The sequence below is a fragment of the Vanellus vanellus genome (assembly GCF_965231255.1).
Source record: "Vanellus vanellus genome assembly, chromosome: 2".
Taxonomy (NCBI): domain Eukaryota; kingdom Metazoa; phylum Chordata; class Aves; order Charadriiformes; family Charadriidae; genus Vanellus; species Vanellus vanellus.
In genome coordinates, this window is record NC_138906.1 from 147,359,396 (window position 1) to 147,382,703 (window position 23,308).

Here is a 23,308-nt window from a genome sequence, read left to right on the forward strand (position 1 = left end):
CCACTGTGCCAACTGATTGAAACAAGACAGGGCAAGAACTAACTAGCATGAGGTTGGCCCATTTGATGAGATAATAACAGCTGAAAGGGTGTAGGTCGACTTCCCAAGACTAGTATAACTACTCTTTACCAGTGTGAAGCAACTAAATAGCAGCTTGCAAAAGCTATTTGGCTGCTTTGTGGGTGTTGTCACGTAATGAGACAAATAGAAACATTTGTCTGAAAGAAACAAAAGCAAGTGCAACTAATGCAGCATATTCACGTTGGGAACTTGGCTGCTGGATCCTCAGGAGCAGTTGCTCATGTAAGATTAGCTCAGGAGGGTGCTTGAACATACTGTCAGGCTCCCATCACTCATACTGCTGAAGCCTTTGATTTGGGCTGCTTTTATATGTATATGGGAAGTTTTGGAGCGTCAGCGAAGGGTGCCAGTACACAGATAAGGCAGTAATCTTTGAGTCCTTGATTTCTCATGGAGAATGGGCAACAGCATCCCAGGCTGAGATGGGAAGACCTGAACTGGGGAGTGCCTGGGGTTCCTCATGGCCATGAGCACACAGTGCCATGCTAGTGGCTAACCCACATGCTGTGACTGGACATATTGCTCGCTTTGGCAGGCTGAGGTACAGGGTCTGCATGGGTTTGGCCACTACAAGACATTCAGCCGTAAGGGCTCAATCTCCTTTCACTCTCCTTTATGCTCTCTGATGGTGGTGAAGCCACCACCGGATGTCCTGGGCTCCTGATCCAGGAAGTGACCCAGGCTTGCAGGGCTGTGGAGCCTTGCAAGAAGAGCTGGGGATGCAGGCACCTGGCTCCCCAGTGCTGGGTGCACTTGGCTTACACCTGTCCCTCTCCCATCACCACGTGAGATGGGAATAAGGACACTCGGAGTCTGGCCCAAAGGCAGGTTGCTGTTGGCTTCAATGGAAACAGGCCTTTTGTGGATCCCAGCACATGGGCTGGAGGCAGGCATCTTTGTACCTCCATGCCAGGAGAGATCTCAAGGGCTGTATTTCCCTCTCATGTGGGGCTGAAGCAGAGTGGAGGATAAGCAACTGAGCTGACAGTGCAGGAGAGGGTGTGAGTGCTTAAATATCCAGTTCCACACACCTGAGACTGATTGCCTTGCTGAAGACAAAGCATGCACCACTCCTCAGTGCCCTCTGCTCCTCAGAAACCAGCCTGCAAACAGCTGTGCAAGATTGGAGAGCTTTCACACTGGTTAAGACAGCTCCTAAGAAGACTACCCTAACAGCAATGCTCCTGGCACCCCTAGAGCGAGCCACAAGGATGTGAGGTCTGGGGCTGGAAGCCCACATTGGATCTGTCTCAGGAATCCTTCCCCTGCTACTACTGAATTCTGTGTTTTACCACCATATAGTAAACTTGTGCTTTCTTTTTCTTTTTTTGGCTCTTAGCAGGACTGTGAGCACAATTTTCCTCACAGATCAGAGGAACAATGCCCAGGTGGATTTAGAGACTACTTTCCAGGCTTCAGGCACTGCCATGATGCAATGCTCCAGGCTATCTTATTCTGTGCCATTGCATTTAATTATGACTCCAGCTGGGGATAGAGCTTGCAAGCCACCTGTTGCAGAGAGGACTGAAATACCACTGACTCCTTTTGCTTTCCTTTGAGCCTGGCAAAGTAGACAACAGATGTCTCTTCTCCTTTCAGAAAACCTTTCTGTTCTGCTGTTCCCACATTCTTGCTCCCTCTGGCCTCTTTTCCATGATCACACACACTTCAGTACCTGTCTTTTCCAGCTTTTCATCTGGCTTCCCAGTTTGGCTTTCCACTTTCAAATTTCTTTGCATGCTGTCACCTCATCATTAGCTGCAGAATCTCCCCCAGCGTTAGCACACGCTCCAGCCACTCCACTGACTTTTATCTCCACTTTCTTCTCCTTTTCATCTTTCCTCTGCCCTGGACTCTTTCCAGTCTGTTTCCTTAAGTGCAGGCTGTCACATACAAAGGCATAGCATTATCTCTGACCTCGTTTTCCATTTCCATTAGTATTTTAGCAGCAAGCTAAGGACTGGCATGTATCACCTTTCATTTTTTCCTGCAGTAAAGAGATTTCAGTGAAGAGAAGGGTGTAGGTGCACTGGGGGTTTGGACACACTCAGCACTAGCTGGTGTCTGACCCCAGTGGGAAGGGAGGTGTGAGCTGACTGGTCAGCTTGGTTCCATCTCTGGTAACTTAAATGCTTGCAGCAAGACTTTTCTGATTTGTGCATCAGCCTTAGATTAGAATTAAAGGCATTCCCTCAAGTAATTTCCCATTAGCTTCTCAAGACAAGAGCAGGTAAAATATGGCATTAGCTTTCAAAGATAATTGTTCAAGTCTGGTTTTGCCTGGGGATCAAACGCTGGATGTCCTAGCAGTGGTGGCAGATCCCCCATGATGGGACCTGTATTGCCAGATGGCAAGAGTCTCCTTGACTGCCACATTTATTTAGAGGATGTCTATTTTCCCCTTGGATTTTGCTATGAATGCCAGCAGTGGCCATCAGGAGTGTCTGCTCTCCCCTGCTGTCACCTCTGGACTGCTGTAGGTCAATGGATCCCCACTGAGTTTCATGCATGAGCAACAAGCACACACAGATAGTGTTTTACACCCTGTAGGAGTGTAAACTGAGTTCTATGCAGCCTCAGATCACCTTGGTGATCTGTGTGAAACAAATCCTCTTTGCAGTGTAGCAGAGGTGATGGCCTTCAAGATTCAGGGAATGTTAAAAAAAAGGTTGAGAGTTCAGGAGAATGGCGAAGGCTTGTGTCTGTTAAAGAGGGAGGTAAATGAAACGGGGATCTTCGTTAGGAGCTCCTGACCTGAGCACAGACCGGTCTGACACTATGTCTGTCTTTATTTCAACAAGCTGTACACACAGTCAAAAGTTTTGTGTCTTTCTTCATCTGACAGAGTTCAATTAACCTGGAACTTAAATACTCCTCTTGGTATATTTTGAGTGGGCGATGTGTCAGGCTTTGGCACACAGGCAGTGTGTACGCTACCCAGAAACAGATGTGAGACAGGGAAGGTCAAATGCTAATAGTTCCCCAGAATTGTCACTGAGATATGTGGAGACATTTATGACAACACTATTAATTTTTCCTGTAACAGAAGCAGCAGCTCATTAATTTATTCACTTCCCTTTCAATTAAAAACATTCTCCTTGCAGCTCAGGTACAGGGGAAATGAAAGACACATCTTTCCTTCAATTTACTCTCTTATTTTTCAGTGTATGCACTACAGTATCCAATTGCAATGGCAGCACCATGATGGCAGTCTTTACTCTGGCCAAGCAGGTCTTCCTTCTTGGTGTGACTATCAATCCCATGCCTGTTGCAGGCATGGTCCGTGCTTTCGGGGAAGTTTTGTGGGTTCCCCCAAGCATGCCTGCTGAAACAAGCCTCTGCCCCAGCACAGCTCTCCAGGGTCCTGGTGATGGCAATGTTTTTGGGCTTTGGTTTTGGTGAGTAGCCAGCACTAGAAGCAAGAAAGTTACCTTTTGCCCATCCACATAGCCCGTATCTGTCCTGGGTGTGCTGAGACCCAGCCCAGCCCTGCAGCATGGCCCCAGCTCCAGCACCAGCCCTGAAACGCCGAGCGGGAGAGGAGCAGGGATAGCTGTTGCTCTCTGCTGGTAAAGTTGGAGAAGACCCAGCAACAGGGCAGCAGGACTCTTATACTTGCTTCTGGTCTCCCAGCGCAGCAATTCGGTTATTCTGCTGAAATGGGTTGTTAATATCAGCAGGTGCCTTTCTGGGCACTGGGACTTTGTCAGCCAAAGACAGCGAGCAGCATGAGACAGGGACAGAAGCACAGACGGCCTTGCCACCTCGTGCCCTGGGATGACAGAGGTTTGATATCCACAGCAGCAGAGAGGGGAGAGAGCTCTCAGGAGGTATATGCACACATAAGCAGATATATACATATACATAAACATATACATATACATATACACACATATAAACATGTATGTCTACCTCATTTACATGAGTTATGTTTTGTGTGTTCCCAGGTGGATGCTCCAGTTCCCCTCCCCTGCACAATATATACATTTTTGTTTTCTGTGCAGCTTCAGGACTCCAGAGAAGCTTGCTGGAGAAAGAAGGTTTCCCTTTTGCAGGTTTCTAGGTAGGGATAGAGAGAGGCTTGAGCTACTGCTGATCAGAAATTTTAAGAGGAAACCTTGCATAAGTGAGCCTGACCCTTGTAGCCATTAACAGTACTCAGTGGAAAGGTTATGAAAACCTTCCTGAAACATTTTTATGCAACTAGGCAGGACTGTATGGCAGAACTTCGTTACTTCTGACCACAGTCATATTTTTTCCTGCATTATCAAGGGAGGTAAGCTGGGCTGTTGCGAATGAAGGGTTCACCTGTGGTCACTACCTAATATGACCCTTACAGATTCCTAGTGTCTGTGACTGCCAAAATAGTCTTGTCCTGCTCCTTTTTGTCCCTCTCACCCCTTGGATACAGAGCAGAAATATGATGCCCCTCAATAAGAGTGGTGAACATTAAAGAAACAGCATTTTTAATGTTATAAAGCTTACTACCCAATAGGCAAAACTAGAAAGAAAAGATGAACAAAATTCCATGTACCTGGAGTAATCCTCTTTGATCTTATTGCTTTAGACAAGGAAGGGTGACCCTGAGATCACCTATGAACCCATACTAGATTCACCTGAGACATGAGCTTTCAAATCCTGGCCTTGCTGCATGTTCCCTTGATGGCCCCAGTTCCTGGCTGGCTTCTTTATATTTCAGTCCTTACTTGTTTGTCTGGTGTGTGTGACAGCGATTTCATACCCCTTGGGGCACTGTGAAGCCAAATGCATGAAATATTAGCTGCTGTTGTGAGGTTTTCAGGTAGATGGTATACCCTGGGGCAAGGGGCTGTCTCATCACCACACTCCATTCAAAGGCTTTTTCACCCCACAGCACCGTAGCTAGAGCAGAGATTTCTGAGGGCATCCTGTGCATGGAGGCTCCAGCCACTCTCACTCAGTTGAAGCATTAACATTGGCCTCCTCTTTGCATGGAGCAGCTGCCATTACAAAGCTGCAGACATGCCTGCATTCTTGCAGCTGGCACAGCTCAAGCTGCGCCCCATGTCCTTGCTTCAAAGGAAACGGGAGAAGTGCAGAGAGGGCAGTGCAGAGCCTTGCTGAAAATTAGCCTCTTCTAATAAGGGGTGGGTTATTTTTTGCTTAGACATAAAATGGTTGTATCCTTCGGGAGAATTGCCTTGCAAGCACAGACTTAGACCTAAGCTGTAATTTGCTCTCACTGTGTGCCAGCGGAATCCCACTGTCTTCAAAGGAGTATCTAGTGCAGATAGGGACGATGCACCTAGGTAGCAGAGAGCTGATTTCTTCCTCAGGCAGTCTTTCCCTTTCAGCATCTACTTGCGCAATCATCAGCTCCTGGCTGAGTTACTATGGTAATAAGAGTATATCACGGGCATTACACTTACTCACTGTCGCCAGGGTCACAGAAGAGAAAAATAGGAGAGCAAGCTGCTTAACTTCTTAGTTTCCTGCACAGTCATGCTAAGCGTGTGGGAAAGAACTGGAAAGGACTGGAAGTCCCTACATCTTCCATGCCCTGCTAACCGTGTTTCCCTTGCAGCGCAGACACAGAGCCAGGTGCTCCTTCCTGTGCCCCGGGGATGTCCCCGGCACAGCCCGCTCAGCTCCCAGAGATTGATGTGCCCAAAGAGCAGGATGTGGCAGTGCCATGAGATTTTTCCAGCGGCAAGACAAGGGCTGTGCGGTGGGCTCTGGGACAGTGCTTCGTGCTCAGAGTGCTGCAGGTGCATCTGAGAGGGCTTCTGGGGAGAGGAGCGGAGCGCTGCCCCAGGACATGAACACCAAACCTGTCCCGCAGGGTGCTGTGCCTGGAGGGGTTCGCCGCTCCCTGGTGTAGGACCTGGGCTTGCCCACCTGCCAGCAGGCACTAGGGTGGCTCTTGTCAAGAGAGAAGGAGATGATATGGGTGCTGAGTGTATGCAAGAAAGCTGTGCTGGACCTGGTAAGACTTACAGCCTGGCTGCCTATGCGTGGGCTCTGCCATGGCCAAAAGTGAGATGGTGGATCCAGGCTGTGATGCCTGCTATGCAAACACTATCAAATCTGCCATTTTTTCCAGGGTCTAGAAAGCTTACAGAAGAATCCTTCTACTGGTGCAGAAAACTCAATTTCATGCAGCATGGGGTGTTAAATGGCATCTTGTGCAGATACTATAAATGCGTATGTAGGAGGCGTAGGAGGAGGACCCTGAGGTCCTGGTATTGCAGCCCCAAGCTCTGCTGTCTTCCAGCTCCAGTGCTTCAGCCACGCTATTTTTATCACTTGGGCTGCAGTTTTTACTTACTATTCTTATCCAGTGTTACTGATTACTCCCGATTATGAAGGAATTTAAACTCGCTCAACACATGTTAATGATTCTGTGTCGCACAGCATAAATCAGAGGATGGCGTTGGCAGCCAAAGCTCAGGAACAAAGTCTGCATGGGGGCCTGGCCGAGGTTTGGCACAGGAGAGTAAGGCATTGTGTTAGGACCAGGCACTGTCAGTTTTTGTAAAAGAACATGTAGGAGTCTACACTGATATTATTCTTCCTTTTTATTTGGCTGAACAGTCAATCAGGAGAGTTTCTAAGTCACTGTCACAAATAGCCAAAGAGGCAAATCCAACAAGCTGTCAGGACTGATTTTCCTGGAAAGATGAGTACAAAACGCTGTTCTTATTTACATTATTCATGCACATTTTTCTAGTTCTAAAGGATTCACTAGGGCATAAAATGTACTATTTCCAATCAAATGAGTTAACTTCTCAGCAGATTGTTCTGCTGTGCCATAATCCACTAATGTTTTTTTTTTTTTTCTTGCATCTGTTGGAATTATTATTTAACCAATCTGCAAAAATTTAAGCTACATTGGTCTGGGAGAAGAGAACCGTGTCAATTAGCCACGCACAGTTATCAATATCTTTAGGAGCCAGAGGACACAAGTCTGAATGTGACCTCCAGAGTAACCTCTGCTCCTTCCCTGGAGGGAGAGAAGAGCTGCTTCCAAACTGAAGAGCCTTTCCTCCACCTGCAGCCCTGCACAAAGCCCTGCCCAATCCAGCTGGGCCCCTGCAAGGTCAGCCGGCGGCTGGAGCTGCTCTGAGCACCTCGATGATGTCCCCTCCAAAGAACGGGAGCTTAGCTGCTCAGTGAGGCACACAGAGGTACTCCACACTTAAAGGAAAGTACAGTCCAATTTCAGAGAGCAGATGGATGGCAAGCCAGCCCGAGGAAAGGCTGGAGATCATTTAAGTTGCACCTGCAGCCAGCAGTGGATAGCTACAAACTGTCAGTCCTGCCTCAGACAAGCTATCATTTACCCTCCAGTACAGCCGCATCTTGCTCTTTAATGTGTAGTTAAGAGAAAGAATTACTACAGTAGTAAGGACTGCATTTGCACTTAAATGAATTTTTAAACATCTTCTTGTTTAACCTTACTAACGGAGTAGACATGTCTGCCTGTGGAAAAATTGAAAACCAATAAATAATACATCCACTGAGTGCTTCACCTTGGGAAAGGTCACATTTTGAAACATCCGTCTGTTCATCAAATTAAAGTTTCTATTTGATGGAAGGGGGATTATTTGGATTCAAGGACTAGTAGCAGAACTGATTGCATGATGGGTCTCGGAGTTAAAACAATAGCCTCAGAAGCCAGAGCAGTGCTGCTGGAGCAGCTTCCTCTTCCAGGGAACACACAGAGTCTTACTGCTTCGATACTTACCCAAAATAATTATTAGCATATTTGTAATACGGCAGTTATTGAACCTCTTCTAAACTCAGAAATTCTTACTGGCTACAATGCTTCGGACTTCGGCACTGGTCTCCATGGGGATTATGGCCCAGGTAGTCCTGCAAAGGACTGGTGCTGGTAGAGGGAAATCTTGACCTGGGCAGAATCACTGCACCAGGGCCACTCACACACTGTCACCCTGCTGTCCCTGCCAGTCACCCCTCTCTGCCCAGCCTCTGGAACAACCTCATGATCCACTCACTGGAGTTGCTGTGTCTAAACTGAGATGCCTAGGGCACTTCCAAGAGCTCAGGACCTGGAGCAGGGTGTGCGAGGACACCCCCTCCTCCGGTCAGGAAGGCCACAAGGCTCCCCAGCTGTGAGACAACTGAAACTGCTACACACTGAAAAGCAATTTATGGTTCGTGCTTTGGAACTCTCCTGAGAGCAGTGGCACAGCAGAGCTGAGGTGCTGCACATGAATCCCCTTGTGCCGTGCGCAGGGAGTCAGGAAAGTTCACAGAAGTTGCGTTTTCCAGGCTGCCAGCCATGTCTCAGCACTTACAGGGGTGCAGAAGTTAGAGACAAAATGGAGAAGGGGCTCTCCTGGACCAAGCTGGGAAGCTTCATTCATATTCATCATGACTCAGAAAGCCACCCAGTATCCGTTGGAGGCAGAGAGCTGGGTGGGAAGTGGAGGGGGAGTCTTGTGGGACCAGCACACAGGTAGCAGAGTCGCTGGGATGGCTTGTTGGGCTCCATGGTGGGGACATGCTGTGGAGGAGCCTGGGGTGCAGGCTGGGGTGAAGTGTGTTCTATGCTTGCCTTGTGTTATGGGGTAGGGGGAAGGGGGAATGTTGCTTCACTTCCAACTTTATGATTAGAACATTAGCCCTTTATTAGGGCACAAACTATTGTGTTCATGCTACTCTTGCCCTGTGTGTTATATGATCTGGGTGCTCTTTACTGGCACCAATGCATTCCAGTAAAGCAATGTTGTGGACATCCCCTGCTGTAACGGGGAGCATGACAATCTTCTGAAGCAACTTTGCTCCCTGCAAGGCTGTCAGGGTCAGTTTAGGGACACAACACAAAAGCTTTTGGACAAAAGCACTAGACCCATGCTTGGCTGGCCGTGAAATATGGTCTTTATCCTTTGTCCCCCCTTTCTCTTCTTTGCTTGCCCTAACCCTATTTGAATGCGGCAGCCCTACTAGCTGCCTCAGCCATATGTGCAAGGACAGACAGATCAGCTCTCCCGGAAAATTCTATACACGCACCTATCCGTGTGTATGTTCAAAATTTGGGCAGAGCCACAACAGCAATCCCAGGAGTGATTTTATACTAAGGTGCCGCTGGCATTGCACAGGACGGAAACACGAATGCATCATGGTCATGCATTTTCTCAGTGCATCACTTGTCTTAGAGACAGTCCGAGATGACTTTATATACGTTGCATTTCTGCCATACTTCTGTCATAGTAGAAGGCAAAGCTAGAATAATGAGGCCTGTGCCGACTCACAGCACAGCCATAAATTCTAGGAATGCTTCCGAGGCAAGTTAAAACAAATTAGTAATTATCATGACTGACAGGTACTCTGCAGCGACCAATGAGGAGCCTGCTGATGAATACTAAAAATCTCTTAGCAGAGGAGTTACAACTGTGGCTGTCAACATGGCTATAATTAGGCAGTGCTAAGTGAAATGACTTCTTCTCAGATGTACTCCCTCGAGAATCTGCAGAGCTGGATTGTCATACAAAGGAAGGAGACTAAAAAGGGCTGTTCACTGCTCATGTTGTGGGGCCTACAGCGGCCAGCCAAAATGGGACCCAAGTGGAGTGGGTACAGTACTCGAGCAAGAGCGGGGCTACTCTGCCTCTCGATCCAAACTGTCATACTTTTCATTCCCCTTCTGCCTTCTTTTCCAGGCCCTCAAGCACCTCACGAGTACCAGAGTTATGCCTCTCAAACACCCAGGAGTATTAATCACTTGAAAGATGAGTTAATAATCGCTGAGTTGTTGAGACATGCTGAAGGACAGGCTGATAAATTTTCATTGCACAGTGGGGAAGTGTTCCTCTGGCTGGGAGATCAGGTTGATGACAAGTTCAGAAGTCTCCAGGGATGCAGATGAAGAGACTGAAGTTTTCTGTGTGAGCAGGAACACTCAGTTATAAATATAAAACCTCCTGTGGAAAAGTCAAGCAGTGTTTAAAGAGAACCATACCTCCCTACTTAAGGATTAATCTTTGCATAAAGGCTAATTGTTGCTGCATAATTTCTCCAGTGCCTAAAACAAGCAGGTCTTTCTTCACCATCATGCCTTTTATTTTTACAAATTAGAGAAAATAAACACCCATGAAACATTTGGGGACAGAAATAGCTCTCCAATTACCCTTGAGTTCTTGTGTTCTTTTCATGCTGGGTATTGCAACCCTGATCTTGTTCTTTACATGTGACACCACTTCTTGCAGTGGATATGTCTGGAAGGGACTCATCCTGCAGGGTACCATACTGGCCTGACACGAACTGGGCTGTGACATCCCTGCCAAGGTGAAGCAACAGCAGTGACAATAGCAGTTGAGAAGGATATTAAACTACCATGGATTAAGTCAGCTCTGACTGTAATACTAGAATCAGCCTGACTCCATCCTGGGTGCTGCAGACTACACTGCATTTCCAACAATAACAGAAAACATCACTTTTCAGCCTTGCTTAGTGCTGTTGTCCTGGGAACAGAAAATTTCCACTCCTCAAAATGCTGATCTGTTGACTCATTTTTCAGGTGAGCTGTTGTTAAATCTTGCTGGCTGTGTTGCTGCTGCATCCTGTTTGTGCAGGAGTGATGGGCTGAGTTTTGTTATCAGCTCCCTGTGTGAAATGGCCTTGGGTTAAGAAGCAGGAATTTGTGATTCCAGAGATACCTTGAATCCCTGCTTCTAATCTTTGTACAGGATTCTATCCATCAAGGCTAAGCACCATTCAGGAACTTTCCAAGAGATGAGAGATTTACATGAGTTGATGCTTTACGCAAAGGCTCTCCCTGCAAGTGATGTGCCTGCAGTCAGGATTTAGGACACAGACCATTAACTATGGGTAACACCAGACTTGTCAAGTTGGGGCTTGGCCATCACATTCATCTATAAAACCAGACTGTTTGTTCCACTCCCGAGGAAGGCAATGGAAAGCATGAAGGACTGAGTTAGCCTAAGGGTAAGTAATTGCAGAATTCAAATTTCCAGGTCTTTGTACTCCTTCCTTTTGGGTTTGAAAGAGCTGCCACCCACCTGGGGTGGCAATATGTTGTCACTATCAGTACACCTGCGTGGAGGACAGCAGAAAAGCAGCTCCCTCCTGTGAGTCAGTGTGCTCCCATCTGAAACATTCAGTATGATTAGCATGATGTCTTGTAAGTATGTCTTTTTCCTCCATCTGGCAGTTTGATCCATGTTCCCCTGTCACCATTTTTGATGGATTCAATTCACACGTAATGAAAGACTGTCTCACAGGTGTTTTAAAAAGCAATAGCAAGGCAGTTGCTAGCACTCCAGAGCAGAGACCTTCAACCAGTGGCTCTGCTGGCTGTTTTTAGTTACTGTATGGTAGGAGGAGTACCTCACCTAGCAGCAGTCTTGATCCTTATGTTTGCTATGGTGGAAACATTTTTGACAGTATAAAAGAAAGTGTATTCAATGGTGACCACTACCAGAACAAAAGAGCAGGGCTGAGCACGCCCCAGTGTTTTCATGTGCAAAGCTAGCACCACCCACGCATGCTTGTGAGAGAAAGAGGTGTAGAGGTGACGCCAACACTGTTAGGGACAACTACAGTCAAGGGAGGGGTAGAGGTTCATTTTCAAATGAAAAGTGGGAGTACAGCTCTCAGATGAGTCAGTAAGGGAGAGCCCCCGCAGAGGAGTCTCACACCTCTTACTGCTTTGCAGAACTGCTCGTTGCTGCCTCTTTGCTCCTGTCCTACTTTCTAGGAAAGCTGCAAAAGTTCACTGCATTCTCATAATGCCCCCAACAGCAATTCTGCGCAACCTGCACTATCACAGCACTCATTAAGCCATCAGCTATACAAAGAGAAATCTAAAGATGACAGACAACGCTTTTCACTGGCACTCCTCCTTGCATGAGTAAGAGCTGAGCCTGGGCTGTGTGAGGTGGGGAAGGAGCGTATCTGGGAGGTTCTGTGAATTGCACAGGAGTGCATCAGGCAGAATGTTCTTTTATATTTCTGTGCAGAAAATGATGGTGCAGAGAGGATGAAGAAGTATTCTGGAAACTCCATTTTGGGCCTCCATTACTGCCGAGAGGCCAAGCTCTGTCACTGTGCCACCAACACTTACCCGGAGATGTTGGCATCAACAACAGACTCATCAAGAACAACACTTGAAAACTTGAGAGTCCAGCCTTTACATGGCCTCATGGTACAGGACTCTCCTAGATCTTCTCCTTTTTATATAGTCAGACCCATAATTGCCATGTAAATAGCACTTTGGTGTTGTTCTTACAAACCTGCAGACTTTAATCCTACAGGTGGCAAGACACACTTGCCTATATGTCCATGGTCCTTGGGGAACAGGGTGATGGGAAAACAACAGTGAATTGAGTGATTTGTTCTGCTGCATCCCGTCCAGTTCACCCTTCCCTCCAGAGCTACCTGGTCGTCAAACAAGAACCTTTAGTTACAGCAAAACAATACCCTATCAGAATTTCAGAAAAAAAAAGTCTATTGTGTTTTCCTCTGAAGATCCAACTCTTCTGCTCCTCCAGCCAGTCAGAGGCTCACTGGGCAGGGAGGGATCACTGAGACAGGAACTGAAGGATGCAAAAGCCTTTACTCCTACTGTGGAAGGTAGACTCACTCATTTGAAGCCAAGTTAATCTGTAGTTTGGGGGCTGAAACAAAATAAACTTTAGTCAAAGAGAAGTCCCCAAAGTGGAGTTGCTATATTTTCTACCCACCCTATTTATGCTGAGATAATCAGTGCATAAGGTGGAGAAACCTGGTTGTTCTACCTAAAACCCTGTTCCTAGCACCGGGACACAGAGCTGGTTCAGAACAGCCCGATCACACACCATGTGATTTGGCCCCTCTGTATGGGGTGGTGAGTATAATGTCTCTTGACTACCTGCCTAACACCCTAGCTGACAGCAGATAATCCCTCAGCGGATGCGGGTAAATTTCTGCTTAGAGAAGCCGCATAACTCTATTGCTCTTGTCCTTGGACATTTGGGTTTTGCTTTGATTCTACAGGACTGAGCATAGCAATATACCCTCCTTAACCATCGGTAAGGAACTGATGTTAAATGTACACTGGTCTCACCAGTCTCTGCAGAAAAACCTGTCTCACTTAGGAATTTCACTACCTTTCACAGAATCATAGAACAGTCCAGGCTATCTGGCACCTCTGAAGATTGTTTCCAATCCCCTGCTCAAGCAGGGTCAGCTGCAGCAGGCTGTTCAGGACCATGTCCAGTTGCGTTTTGAGTATCTCCAAGTATGGAGGCACCAGAACCTCCCTGGGCAATCCGTGCCAGTGTTTAGCCATCCTTACACTAAAATGCTTTTTTCTTACCTTTAAGTGGAATCTCCTGTTTTTCAATCTGTGCTTCTTCTTGTCCTTTCACTGGGTGCTGCTGAGAAGAGTCTGCCTCCATCTTCTTTATCTTTGCAAATCCTTGACTTTCCCCATACCAGGAGAGAGGACCAACTGGACTGGACTGCCGGAAGGACACAGTCCTCACTTCCTGATCTATGGCAACCACTTTGAATTCGCAACTCTAATCTGTTTGTATGTTAGATTTTAATCAAACATTAGGCACTGCAGTACTGCTGAAATGAAGATCTTCAAAAGCTCCTGAAAATGAATCAGTTGCAATTCTTTAAAGCAAATTTTTGATATGCTTCTGTTCTTCCCTGCACTTTATTTGCAGTTGCAAATTTCCACGTGAGGATGCTGTAAAAATGCCAGCACAATACGAAGTACCTCTTACACATTGAACCCAGACTAATGATGTGGGGCTGACTCCTAATGACAACCACAAGTCGGCATGTTTGCAACCAGTCAAGAAGCATCATTCACTCATTCAGCTTCCAACACAGGCTTATTTGTAAAGCAGCTCCTGGCTGTTAGGGTAAAGGAGAATCTAAACGGACCAGAAGTTTACCCTTACATTTATGTTGTCATAGCAAATACCAGTTTACTGCCTACCAAAGCAGTCTAATGTCTGTCACCTTGCTGTTTATGTAGCCCAAGTGCCAGAACTCCCCTGATATCCTACCTCTGGTGCACAGGAGTTCCTGGGAGTGAGCCATTGGTACGTACTTCTCAGGCAAGACTGGCAGCTCAGCAAGACTCCCCCATTATCAGAAAATAAGCTTCACAATTAAAACTTCTTTAATAGGCTGATATTGAGAACATGCTAGAGAATGTACAACATTGAAACTTGAACCAGAAATACAGAGGAGAGAGTAGGATCTCATTTTAAGGGTCTTATTCATAGTGAAAACTTCTTGTTCCTGTACAACTCTTCACTATGATTTTTAACTTGGAGAAAAATCCAAACCAGAAAAACCCTGGATTACAAATACATCAAGAAATATTCTGAAAATGGTTGTTGGGCAATACCAACTGCTCTGACAGTTACAGAACTTTGTATTTTGAGTTCAAATTTATTTTTAACTAGACCATGATCATTTATTCTTAACTAAATTATTCTTAACCAGACCAGCATCATGTTAAGAATTCTAAATGCTCTTTCTTTGCTCTGATACATTTAAAAAGGCAAGAGAGTCCCCCTCAACCTTCACTTTGTGAGGCTAAACAAGCCCGGTTCTTTTTGGCACTGTTCATAAAATAAATTTTCCAGCTTTCTCGCACATGGCAGAGTCTTGAGTTTTTCCTTGAGCATAGGTCGCCTGAACTGCACATAGATGAATTCTGGGTATATGTGCCTAGGAATATGTCAATACTCTGCTTCAGAAAGACCTCTTCGGATACATAAAGTATCTGTTTGCTTTTTTCAAGACCATCTCATCATAGTCATGATATTATCAACTATTACCCTCATTCCTTCCTTGCTGCAGCCCTCTCAGAGCTATGGATGGCCTTTTTGGAGCAGACACTCTTTGTAAGGTCTGACTGATCTGACATAGCTTGAGCTGACCAAACAGTAGGTTTCACAGCTACCTCTTGAGTGCATGAGAGACACCTCTCACAGGTGATTCACTCCAGATAGTTGTCTCAAGTAGTAAAACTGAACTTCCAGAAGTGCTTTTGTTTCTGTACCACTGATAAAGAAGCTTAATAACTGTTTGGTTTTGACAACTAACATCCAAATAGCTCCTACTGTCATACACAGCTTGTATTCTGCCTTAGTAAAGGCCACCTTATTTCCACTGCTTTAGCCACCAGTGCCATGCAGTGCTTTTAATACTCCATCCCTCTTCTATGCTGACAATACCTCAAAACTTCCTTAGCATGTGCCATGGTAATAAATGAAAATCTTTTAAGAGGATCAGGCCCAACACCTGAGGAATTCTAACATTCATTTCCTTCCCACTCAGTAATTCTTTGCCTGAGTTGACTTGTGCTGGCTCCTTATTCGCTTTGATACCCAGTTCTAAGGGTACCTTCTCCAGTCCAAGACAAGTATCATCACAAGTCATCAAATCAACTTGGCTTAGCAAGTTAGTTCATCAGTTTAACAGTCAGGTGAATGAGTTATGCTTGGAAAATCAACAAGAGGTACCAGATGAGTTTACCCTAATCGTTTTATCTACATCATTTTCTACTTACCTTCAGGTCTTAATTATTCTTTTCTTCACAATTTGTTCTAAAGATTGCCCACGATTGTAGAAAGACTGATAAGTCTCTGACTGCCAAGATAATCTTTGTTTTTTTTAATAAGCATGGGTACGGTGTTTACTGTTCTGCTGTCAGATCGGAGCACTCCTAAATTTTAAAATCTCTGTTCTTGGAACAGCAGTTTTATACACCAATTCTTCAAAACTCTTGATGTAGATAATTCTGTTTCTTCTCTCAGTTTGAGCAGACTGAATGCTGTGAACTTCTCTCTCACTTCACCTATGGTCAATCCTGCGTCTCCACCTTTTTTCCAGCCATCCACTCTAGCTTTATTTTCTGGTGTAGCCAGAGCAGGAAAGGCAGTATTTCTTTGTTGTGTGAATTTACAACAGCTACTGCAGGTTCCCTCTGAAAAGATAAATATGATCATGTAGAGACAGTGTTATATACAAGACCACCTTCTGCTATTCACCTTTTCACTTACCTAAAAGCACTGTAATGTTTTACAAATATATAGACATCTCTATTGACGAACTTCGAGAGAGAACTGAGGAGTTCTGCCAATGTGAGGCTGAAGATGGTATATTAAACTCCAAGGAAGCTACTGGCAAAGTACCTAAGGAAGCAGTTATATGTGGGAATAAAAAAGTAAAACTCTTTAGTTAAAGCCTTTGGCTTAGGCAGAGGCTAAGATCACATCACACACACATGTGAATTTACCCACAGGGGGCAGCAGCAGGGCCAGGAGGCCTCTTTCTTTTCCCCATGGAGTGAGTCTTTCGTGTAAAGGGTCTGCTTTTGTGCTCATCAAAGTCAACACCAAAACTCCCTTTGGTTTTAATAGCGGCCTGTGTTTGCAAAGTGCTTTTTGCTTGCTTGGAGCTGAACAGAACTACCTACGTGCTCTTTTGCACAGGCATTAGTGCCTGTTTGGTGCCAAGGAAATGGACTGGATTGTCACAAAGGACCTTACCCAGGTACTAATTGCACTGTAAGACATTTCTAAGAGCACACAGTAGACTAAATGCGTGCAGTCGATTTCCACATCCTGTACTTACTGATCATTCTTACAGCCAGCGTTTAGGGAACTTGGCAAAGACTGTTAGGGCGAGTGTTTCAGCTGAATGTGAGTTTGTGCTAGAGAGGGGCATTCTTCACTTTGTTGTCTTGGCTGATTAACCGTGAGGTAGCAGTGCTCCCCAACTGCATCTTCTCTAGCACCCTTATGATGTGTGAAGATTCTTCCTTTCCTCAAGCACGGGTTTAATGTCAGACAAGACAGCAGAACCTTGATAATTCATCTGCTGCTAATTTGGTGGGAAATTACATTATCTGGTGAACTAGTCTGAGAATTAATGTGATTCTGGGTTTGTACCTTAGCTTTATTAACCTTTGGCCGTGTAGTCTGTGTACTGTGAAGTCTTGTGTATCCAGACCAGCTGGACACCCTCACCAGTGCATTCGGGAATAAATGCACTTTGCAAAATGTGAAACTTAACTCCTAAGTGAGTTCATTACTTACAGTGGCAGAATTCCAGCGGCTTGGCACCAGCCTCCCAGAAGTGAGTGTGCAGCTGTCCTCATGAGAGTACCGCTGGCCTCAGCCAGCCATAAAAGGACAAGCACTGTGTAAGGTCACACACGCAGCTTTCCCAGCAGCTTGCTGCCTTTATCCGCAGTATGCTCTACCGCACTCCTGGGCCTAATTTGCTCAGCTGATTGCTTAATGTGCCGTGCTCTATGGGGGGGTTGAGACACATAAAAAGGGACTGTGGCAGGACCAAATGCACTGTCACCGGTGACCTCTTGTAAGCAGCATGCAGGATATGGGATGGCAGCGGCACAACCACCACGCAGCCACGGGTTACAGGCGTCGTGGAGCTGCTCCTCAATCAAACACGCTTCAGCAGGGCCCGAGACACTGAACAGCCGGTTCCTGAAGGCACCCGGACTAAAAAATACCTGGAGCTGGGGCAAGTCCCAATGGCTGGTGGAGATTTAGCCTGTCCAGCAAGACATGGCAGCTTTGTAGGAGAGCTCACTTGACCCATCTGTGGGTGAGCCTGATGAAGCCTCCTGATTAAGATACTTACTGTTTCTATAAAAGCTTTCTGCAATAATGGGTAACAAATGGAAATCGAGGATACTTTTGAGATTTCCCACTAAAACTTACTTTAGTTTCTACAAATGAGCAAGTATTCTTGGATGTAAGAGTGAAATAGGTATAAAATGGTTTACTTTAATGTGAGGAAGATCACATGTTTCCTCCTCATGGAATAATAAGATCATTTAACCATGGAGTATACTTATACACCAGTTTCACATGTTTGTAAACTACATAATGGAGATGTTTCAGCATGCCCTTATAGGATATGAATGAGGACAGCATATTTGTAAAGCTAGTATTTTACAACACTATAGTTCCAGTAACACTGTAATGTAAATATATTACCTAGTATGAGAAGATGCATTGTTTTGTGAAACTGAGCCACACACGTGTTTTACAAATGCATACACAAATTTTATACTTTTTCAAAATTATTAAAGCGCATGTTTGGGGAGAGAAAAAAGAAATCTGATCTCTGTCATTTAGTTGTTGCTATGCGTGTGATGTAAGATCTACTAAGGATCTGGCTTTGTTAGAGCAAGATCAAACTGCTATCTTCCTAGTTTATACTGTGAAAGCAAATGGCATGTCCTATCATAGTTTTAATAACGGTCCTGTGACTAAAAGGATGGACTAAAAAACTTCAGGTCTAGACATCAGGAAATGCTGAGATCCTGCAGAAGATACCGGGAGGTATTCTGGATCTGAGGCCCTTACAGGAATGGCTCCCTTATGCTTGTACTTTTTATTGAAAGTCATTTCACTGAACTCTGCAGCTGGATGATGGATTCTCAGATGGGGGATTTTTTTAATCATGTTAACTGAGCAATGGGAAGGTGCCCTTAGATATACATGCCAAACAATAAACATTTTATAGTGGGATATTGAATTTTCTACCAACTTGGCATCTCATCCAGATTTCCTGCCAGAAACATAACACACTGTAAAACCCGCAAAGTTTGGCACTTCAGAGAAATCTGTGTTTTTTGCTGGTTTCCAAACTTACTGAAGCTCGTTAACGGTGTGCAGGAGTTATAATCAGGGCAGCTTACATCTGGAGCAAAGTGTTTGTCTTGGCTGTATTTTTGGCACAGCCTACATGATTGTGAAAGACAGAGAAGAGGCAGCAGAGAGCAGGCCATTCACATCTGAGAAGTTAACAAATGCATAGTTAGCTGAGAGAATGAAATACCTGCATGCTAACTTCCCAAGCTAGTAGTACAAATTTCAAAGTGCTAAAAGGAGCATACAGTGCTCAAGAATGACATAATTCAACCTTACTCCTTCCCTGGCTTGTTTATCACTTAAGGTGGAGATGGAATGTAATTGCTCCTAATTTACATGACAGCAGTACCCTGAAGCCCCAGCTGAAGGCTTGCTTCCATCCCACTGGGATATATGCTGAACATTGCTCAATATCCAGCTTTGACCTATGCGCATGTGTCTCTAGTCCGAATTACGTACTGACCTTGTGGGAAGTGAGGTAGAATTCAACATCTTGTTTATATTAAAAAATCAGAGGTCAAAAGTGATATTTCAGAGTTGTCAACGTTTATTTCAAGTTATAATTTCTGGCCTGCTTTGACCTTATTTTGGTTTAGTCTGTTAACTGAGGTTGTAACTTTATCAAAAAAGCAGAACCCTGCCAAACCAGCAAATCAGAAAATTTGGAAAGAACACCACAGACGTCCTAGCTGGATACGCAGGAGCAGTCTATGGCTCAGATGAGCCTGGCTCACCCTGTAATTTTGTGCCAATAAACTAGCCATCGCATAGCCTGCAGGCTGTTTGGTAATGTGGCACCTCTCACCTCAGTTAGGCTTGAAGGTTCCCATGGGGTTATTCAAACATTTAAATGAATCAGAAGCCCTTTCGTTTAATCCCGGGGAGCGGGATCACTTTGCTGTGGGTGTGGGACGAACACAAGGCAAAAGTCAGCTCCTGCCCCAGGGGTACTACCTTTGGATGAGCCAAAGGTGAGAACAGAAGTAGAAGGTGAGACAAGTCCTGCAGGTGCAAGTTCCTCACTGCTGCCAATTCAGGCTTTTAGGCACTGTACAGCAATGCCTGACATTGGAGCTCCAGTCATTTATTGATTCATTCTGTAAAAAAGAATTGTTTATTTTACTAGAAATTATAACCTCTGGCTCTCAGAGACACAGAAAGCCACCACTAAATGCGCCAGTATGCAGGAAAAGCTACAGCTGACCAGAAATTATATCCTGTGGGTCCAAGAAAGTGTCAGCACAAAATCAGTTGAAACCGGCAGTTAAATCCTTGCAGGCCTTCCTTGCAGTGAGCCTTGGCAGAAACATGAGCGCTGCTGAATCTCACCGCAAACAGAAGTAAAGCAGAAAGACTCGCTCTGCTTAGACAGCTGATCTGTGGGACCTCCTGGAGCAGCAGTTTCTTCTGGAAGCCGTGTGCGCTAGCCAATCTCAGGCTACCGTGGAAATGGTCTCCCCACCAGACACTCCCAGAGAAATTTCCTGTGCTATTGCAATAGGCAAGATGGAAACTCTCAGGAGCTCTCTCCAGTGTGTTACTGATTTGTCATGGGAACTGCATGGTAACATGATTATATGAATTTGTCTGAAAGGAAACTGGTCAACTGACAGCATTTTCTGGTTGATAGTTTGTTCTAGATATAGGATTATTAAGATCTTCATTCCATGCCCCATGAAGCGTATTTGGACTACCTTCCCATAGCCAACTTAATCTGTTCTTGAAACCCAAGCAGTGTTTTCATGTGCATCACAACTGTACATAAAGGAAGACCTGCAGCTCACTGAAAACTTGGGTTTCAGGGCTTGAAATTGTTGCTGTACTCATGGGAAAAATCAATCCCAGAAGCCAAACCTATACAAGCAAATGTTTCCACCATCTGCTATGCCTGCTCTCCACTCTGCTGGCCCTTATAGAGAACCCATCCCAGAGGTTTTCCAGAGGTCTGCTATCATTTTCAGTTTGTCCATCTCCAACTTCATACAAATTGAAAATTTTCTTCTTATCCATCTATACAAGGTAGTCTCACAAAAACCACAGCATAGTCACTTCCCAAACCTGTCAGATTTCCAGTGATAAAGGGCAGCTCATTTTCATTGACTGAGAGAGAAACCACGGCAATCAGAAGTCGTGATTTTCCTGACCCTCCAGGTAAGCTGCTTCCCTGCTGGAGCCATAGCAATGCTGTCTGATACCCATACATCTCAAGTGAACTCCAAAATTGCAGCAGAAATATTAAAAAACAAACAAACAAACAAACAAAAAAACAAAACAAAACAAAAAAACCACACCAAACCAAAACCACAAGTAAATGCATATAACAGAGAATGGAAGGGCAGGATTATTTTGATATAAATTTAGTCAAAAGTCCTCAAAATTAATCACTTGAGGAGTAATGAAAACGGGATGTAACAGCTATGGTCTCTTCATGCTTCTTGCTGTAGACAGCAGAGCATGCCTGGGCGTAGGAAAGCAGTGTGCTGTCAACTATAAACTCTGTATTTGTTAGCTCCAGAGAATTGCTTGCTGTGCAGACAGACGGAAATTGTGTGATGCGGATACAAATACCATGAGCCTGAAAAGAGAGAGGCGAGGCAAGAGGGGAGGGCATGTAGCTGCGGCGGCAGCGCTGGCAGAGCTGAGCCGAGCCCCCAGCAGGTGGTGGTCTCCGACAGCGCAGGGAAGGAGCTCCTCAGCTCCAGCAGAAGCGGGCTCTGCTAGCGAGAAAGGGAAATCCCTCCTGGGTGTCTTGAGTTATTTCTCGGTGGAAAAAGCAGCGGGATGGATTGGCCCACGTCTCTTCGACTGAACAGATGTGTGCTTGCACTGGGTGAAAGCTGGATTCCCTGATAGAGGTCAAATGTCCTGGGGGACAAGTCACAGAGGTCTCAGTAGCAGAGCTCACTGCAAACTGAAAATAAAAGGCAATTTTGTATGAATTACAGTGATCTCTTTTATTTCAGAGATACATTTTTTTCAACAGCAGAAAATGCTGGGTTCTTAATGCCCACCTTAGGTTTGCCAACATCTGGCATCTCATGGACTGCAAAATTACTGGTCCTGCTCATGCACAGGAAGCATACACGCCTCCCAAGCCAAAAAAAAAAAAAAAAAAAAAAAAAAAAAAAAAAAAAAAAAAAGAGAGAGAGAGAGAGAAAGTGGCATGCTTAGCTGCCAGTCAGGACTGCGGTCTGGCTGCACACTGAGTTCCTGATGCTCAGTCACTGAACAATACTAAGCTGCACTGGCTCCCTGGCTCTGTCACTTCAGTTTCACTTGGACTGCTACAGCACTAATCTTTACATGCCCAGGGCTTCTGTCATCATGATACAGAAGGTACCACAGATGGACCTTACCCAACCGAAGCAAGAAACCTGTGGTACAGATTCACCTTAATGCACATGCACAAGGGGTGGAATGATGGTTGCATAGTCAGCCTCTGTGTTCTGGAGTGGTTTATGTGGCTTTGTGACCTTAGCGTTAACTTCTGTGAATGATTAACTGCCCAGGTTTTTAGAGAACAAACAGAAAACAAACTCACCACGTGCCTTCCTGTCTACACCTGTATGAATCACGAGTGGGACTGAAACACCCACTGTTCGATACCCACCTCTGCTTGAGTGGAGGGTGCCGCAGACCCTGAGCTGATGGCACAGAGCTGCTACGCTCTCTGCAAACCCTCACCAAGGGTAGTTAAGCACCCACACCACATGGAGTGATTCCAGGCTCCCCACAGTACAGCGGCAGCCTGCAGCAGCCACAAGCACCACTGACAGGGAAAGTCTCCTTTATCCATGGCGGTCCTATGCTGGAATTCAATGCATCTTCAAGGATTTCAGTTGCCAAGTTCCAAAATGTTCTTACTGAGAAGAACATTTTCTACAGCTTTTAATGTTTTAATAGTTTGGGCTAAAGTTACATCCCCGGCTTCTTGCCAAATTCCTGCCTCAATGCACAGAGGCACGCCACTTTGCACAAATTTGTGTGTTTTGATGGTACAAAATGACTGTACGTGATTTTAGCATGGGCAAGAACAAGTGTTACACCACTAACCGGTTCTGGTCCTGGCTGAACTATTTTTAGGAAAATCTCAAGCTGAAATTCAGCCGGAGGCAGGCAAGTGGTGTGAGAAATTTCAAAGAAATGAAGTTTGGCAGGGAAATGGGGTGGAGCAGCCCTCTCTCTACACCCTGATATCTGCAAGCTCTGGAGTAACACTGTAATGCATCTGGCTGTTATGAAACCCACAGAGAGCGACAGTCCTCCTTTTTCCCATCAGACATGGATTTGCCTCTATACTTTTGAAATTTCCCCTCACCTTTTTAAAATTCCAGCCCCCTTACTAAATTTTCCAGGAAGATGTTAATTTCTGTGGGGAAAAAAAAAGCCCATCTGCTTGTCTCACGTGAATGAAAAGCAGCAGGCCCCTCTTACAGCCTGCCTTGGGCACAACCTGTCACCACTTATTCGATGAAGGACTTCTGCGCCCTTTACCTTTGTGGGTTTTATCACCTTTTTTGTCCCCGGTCCCTTTTCTCCCGCTCCCTGCGCAGCCCTGGGCC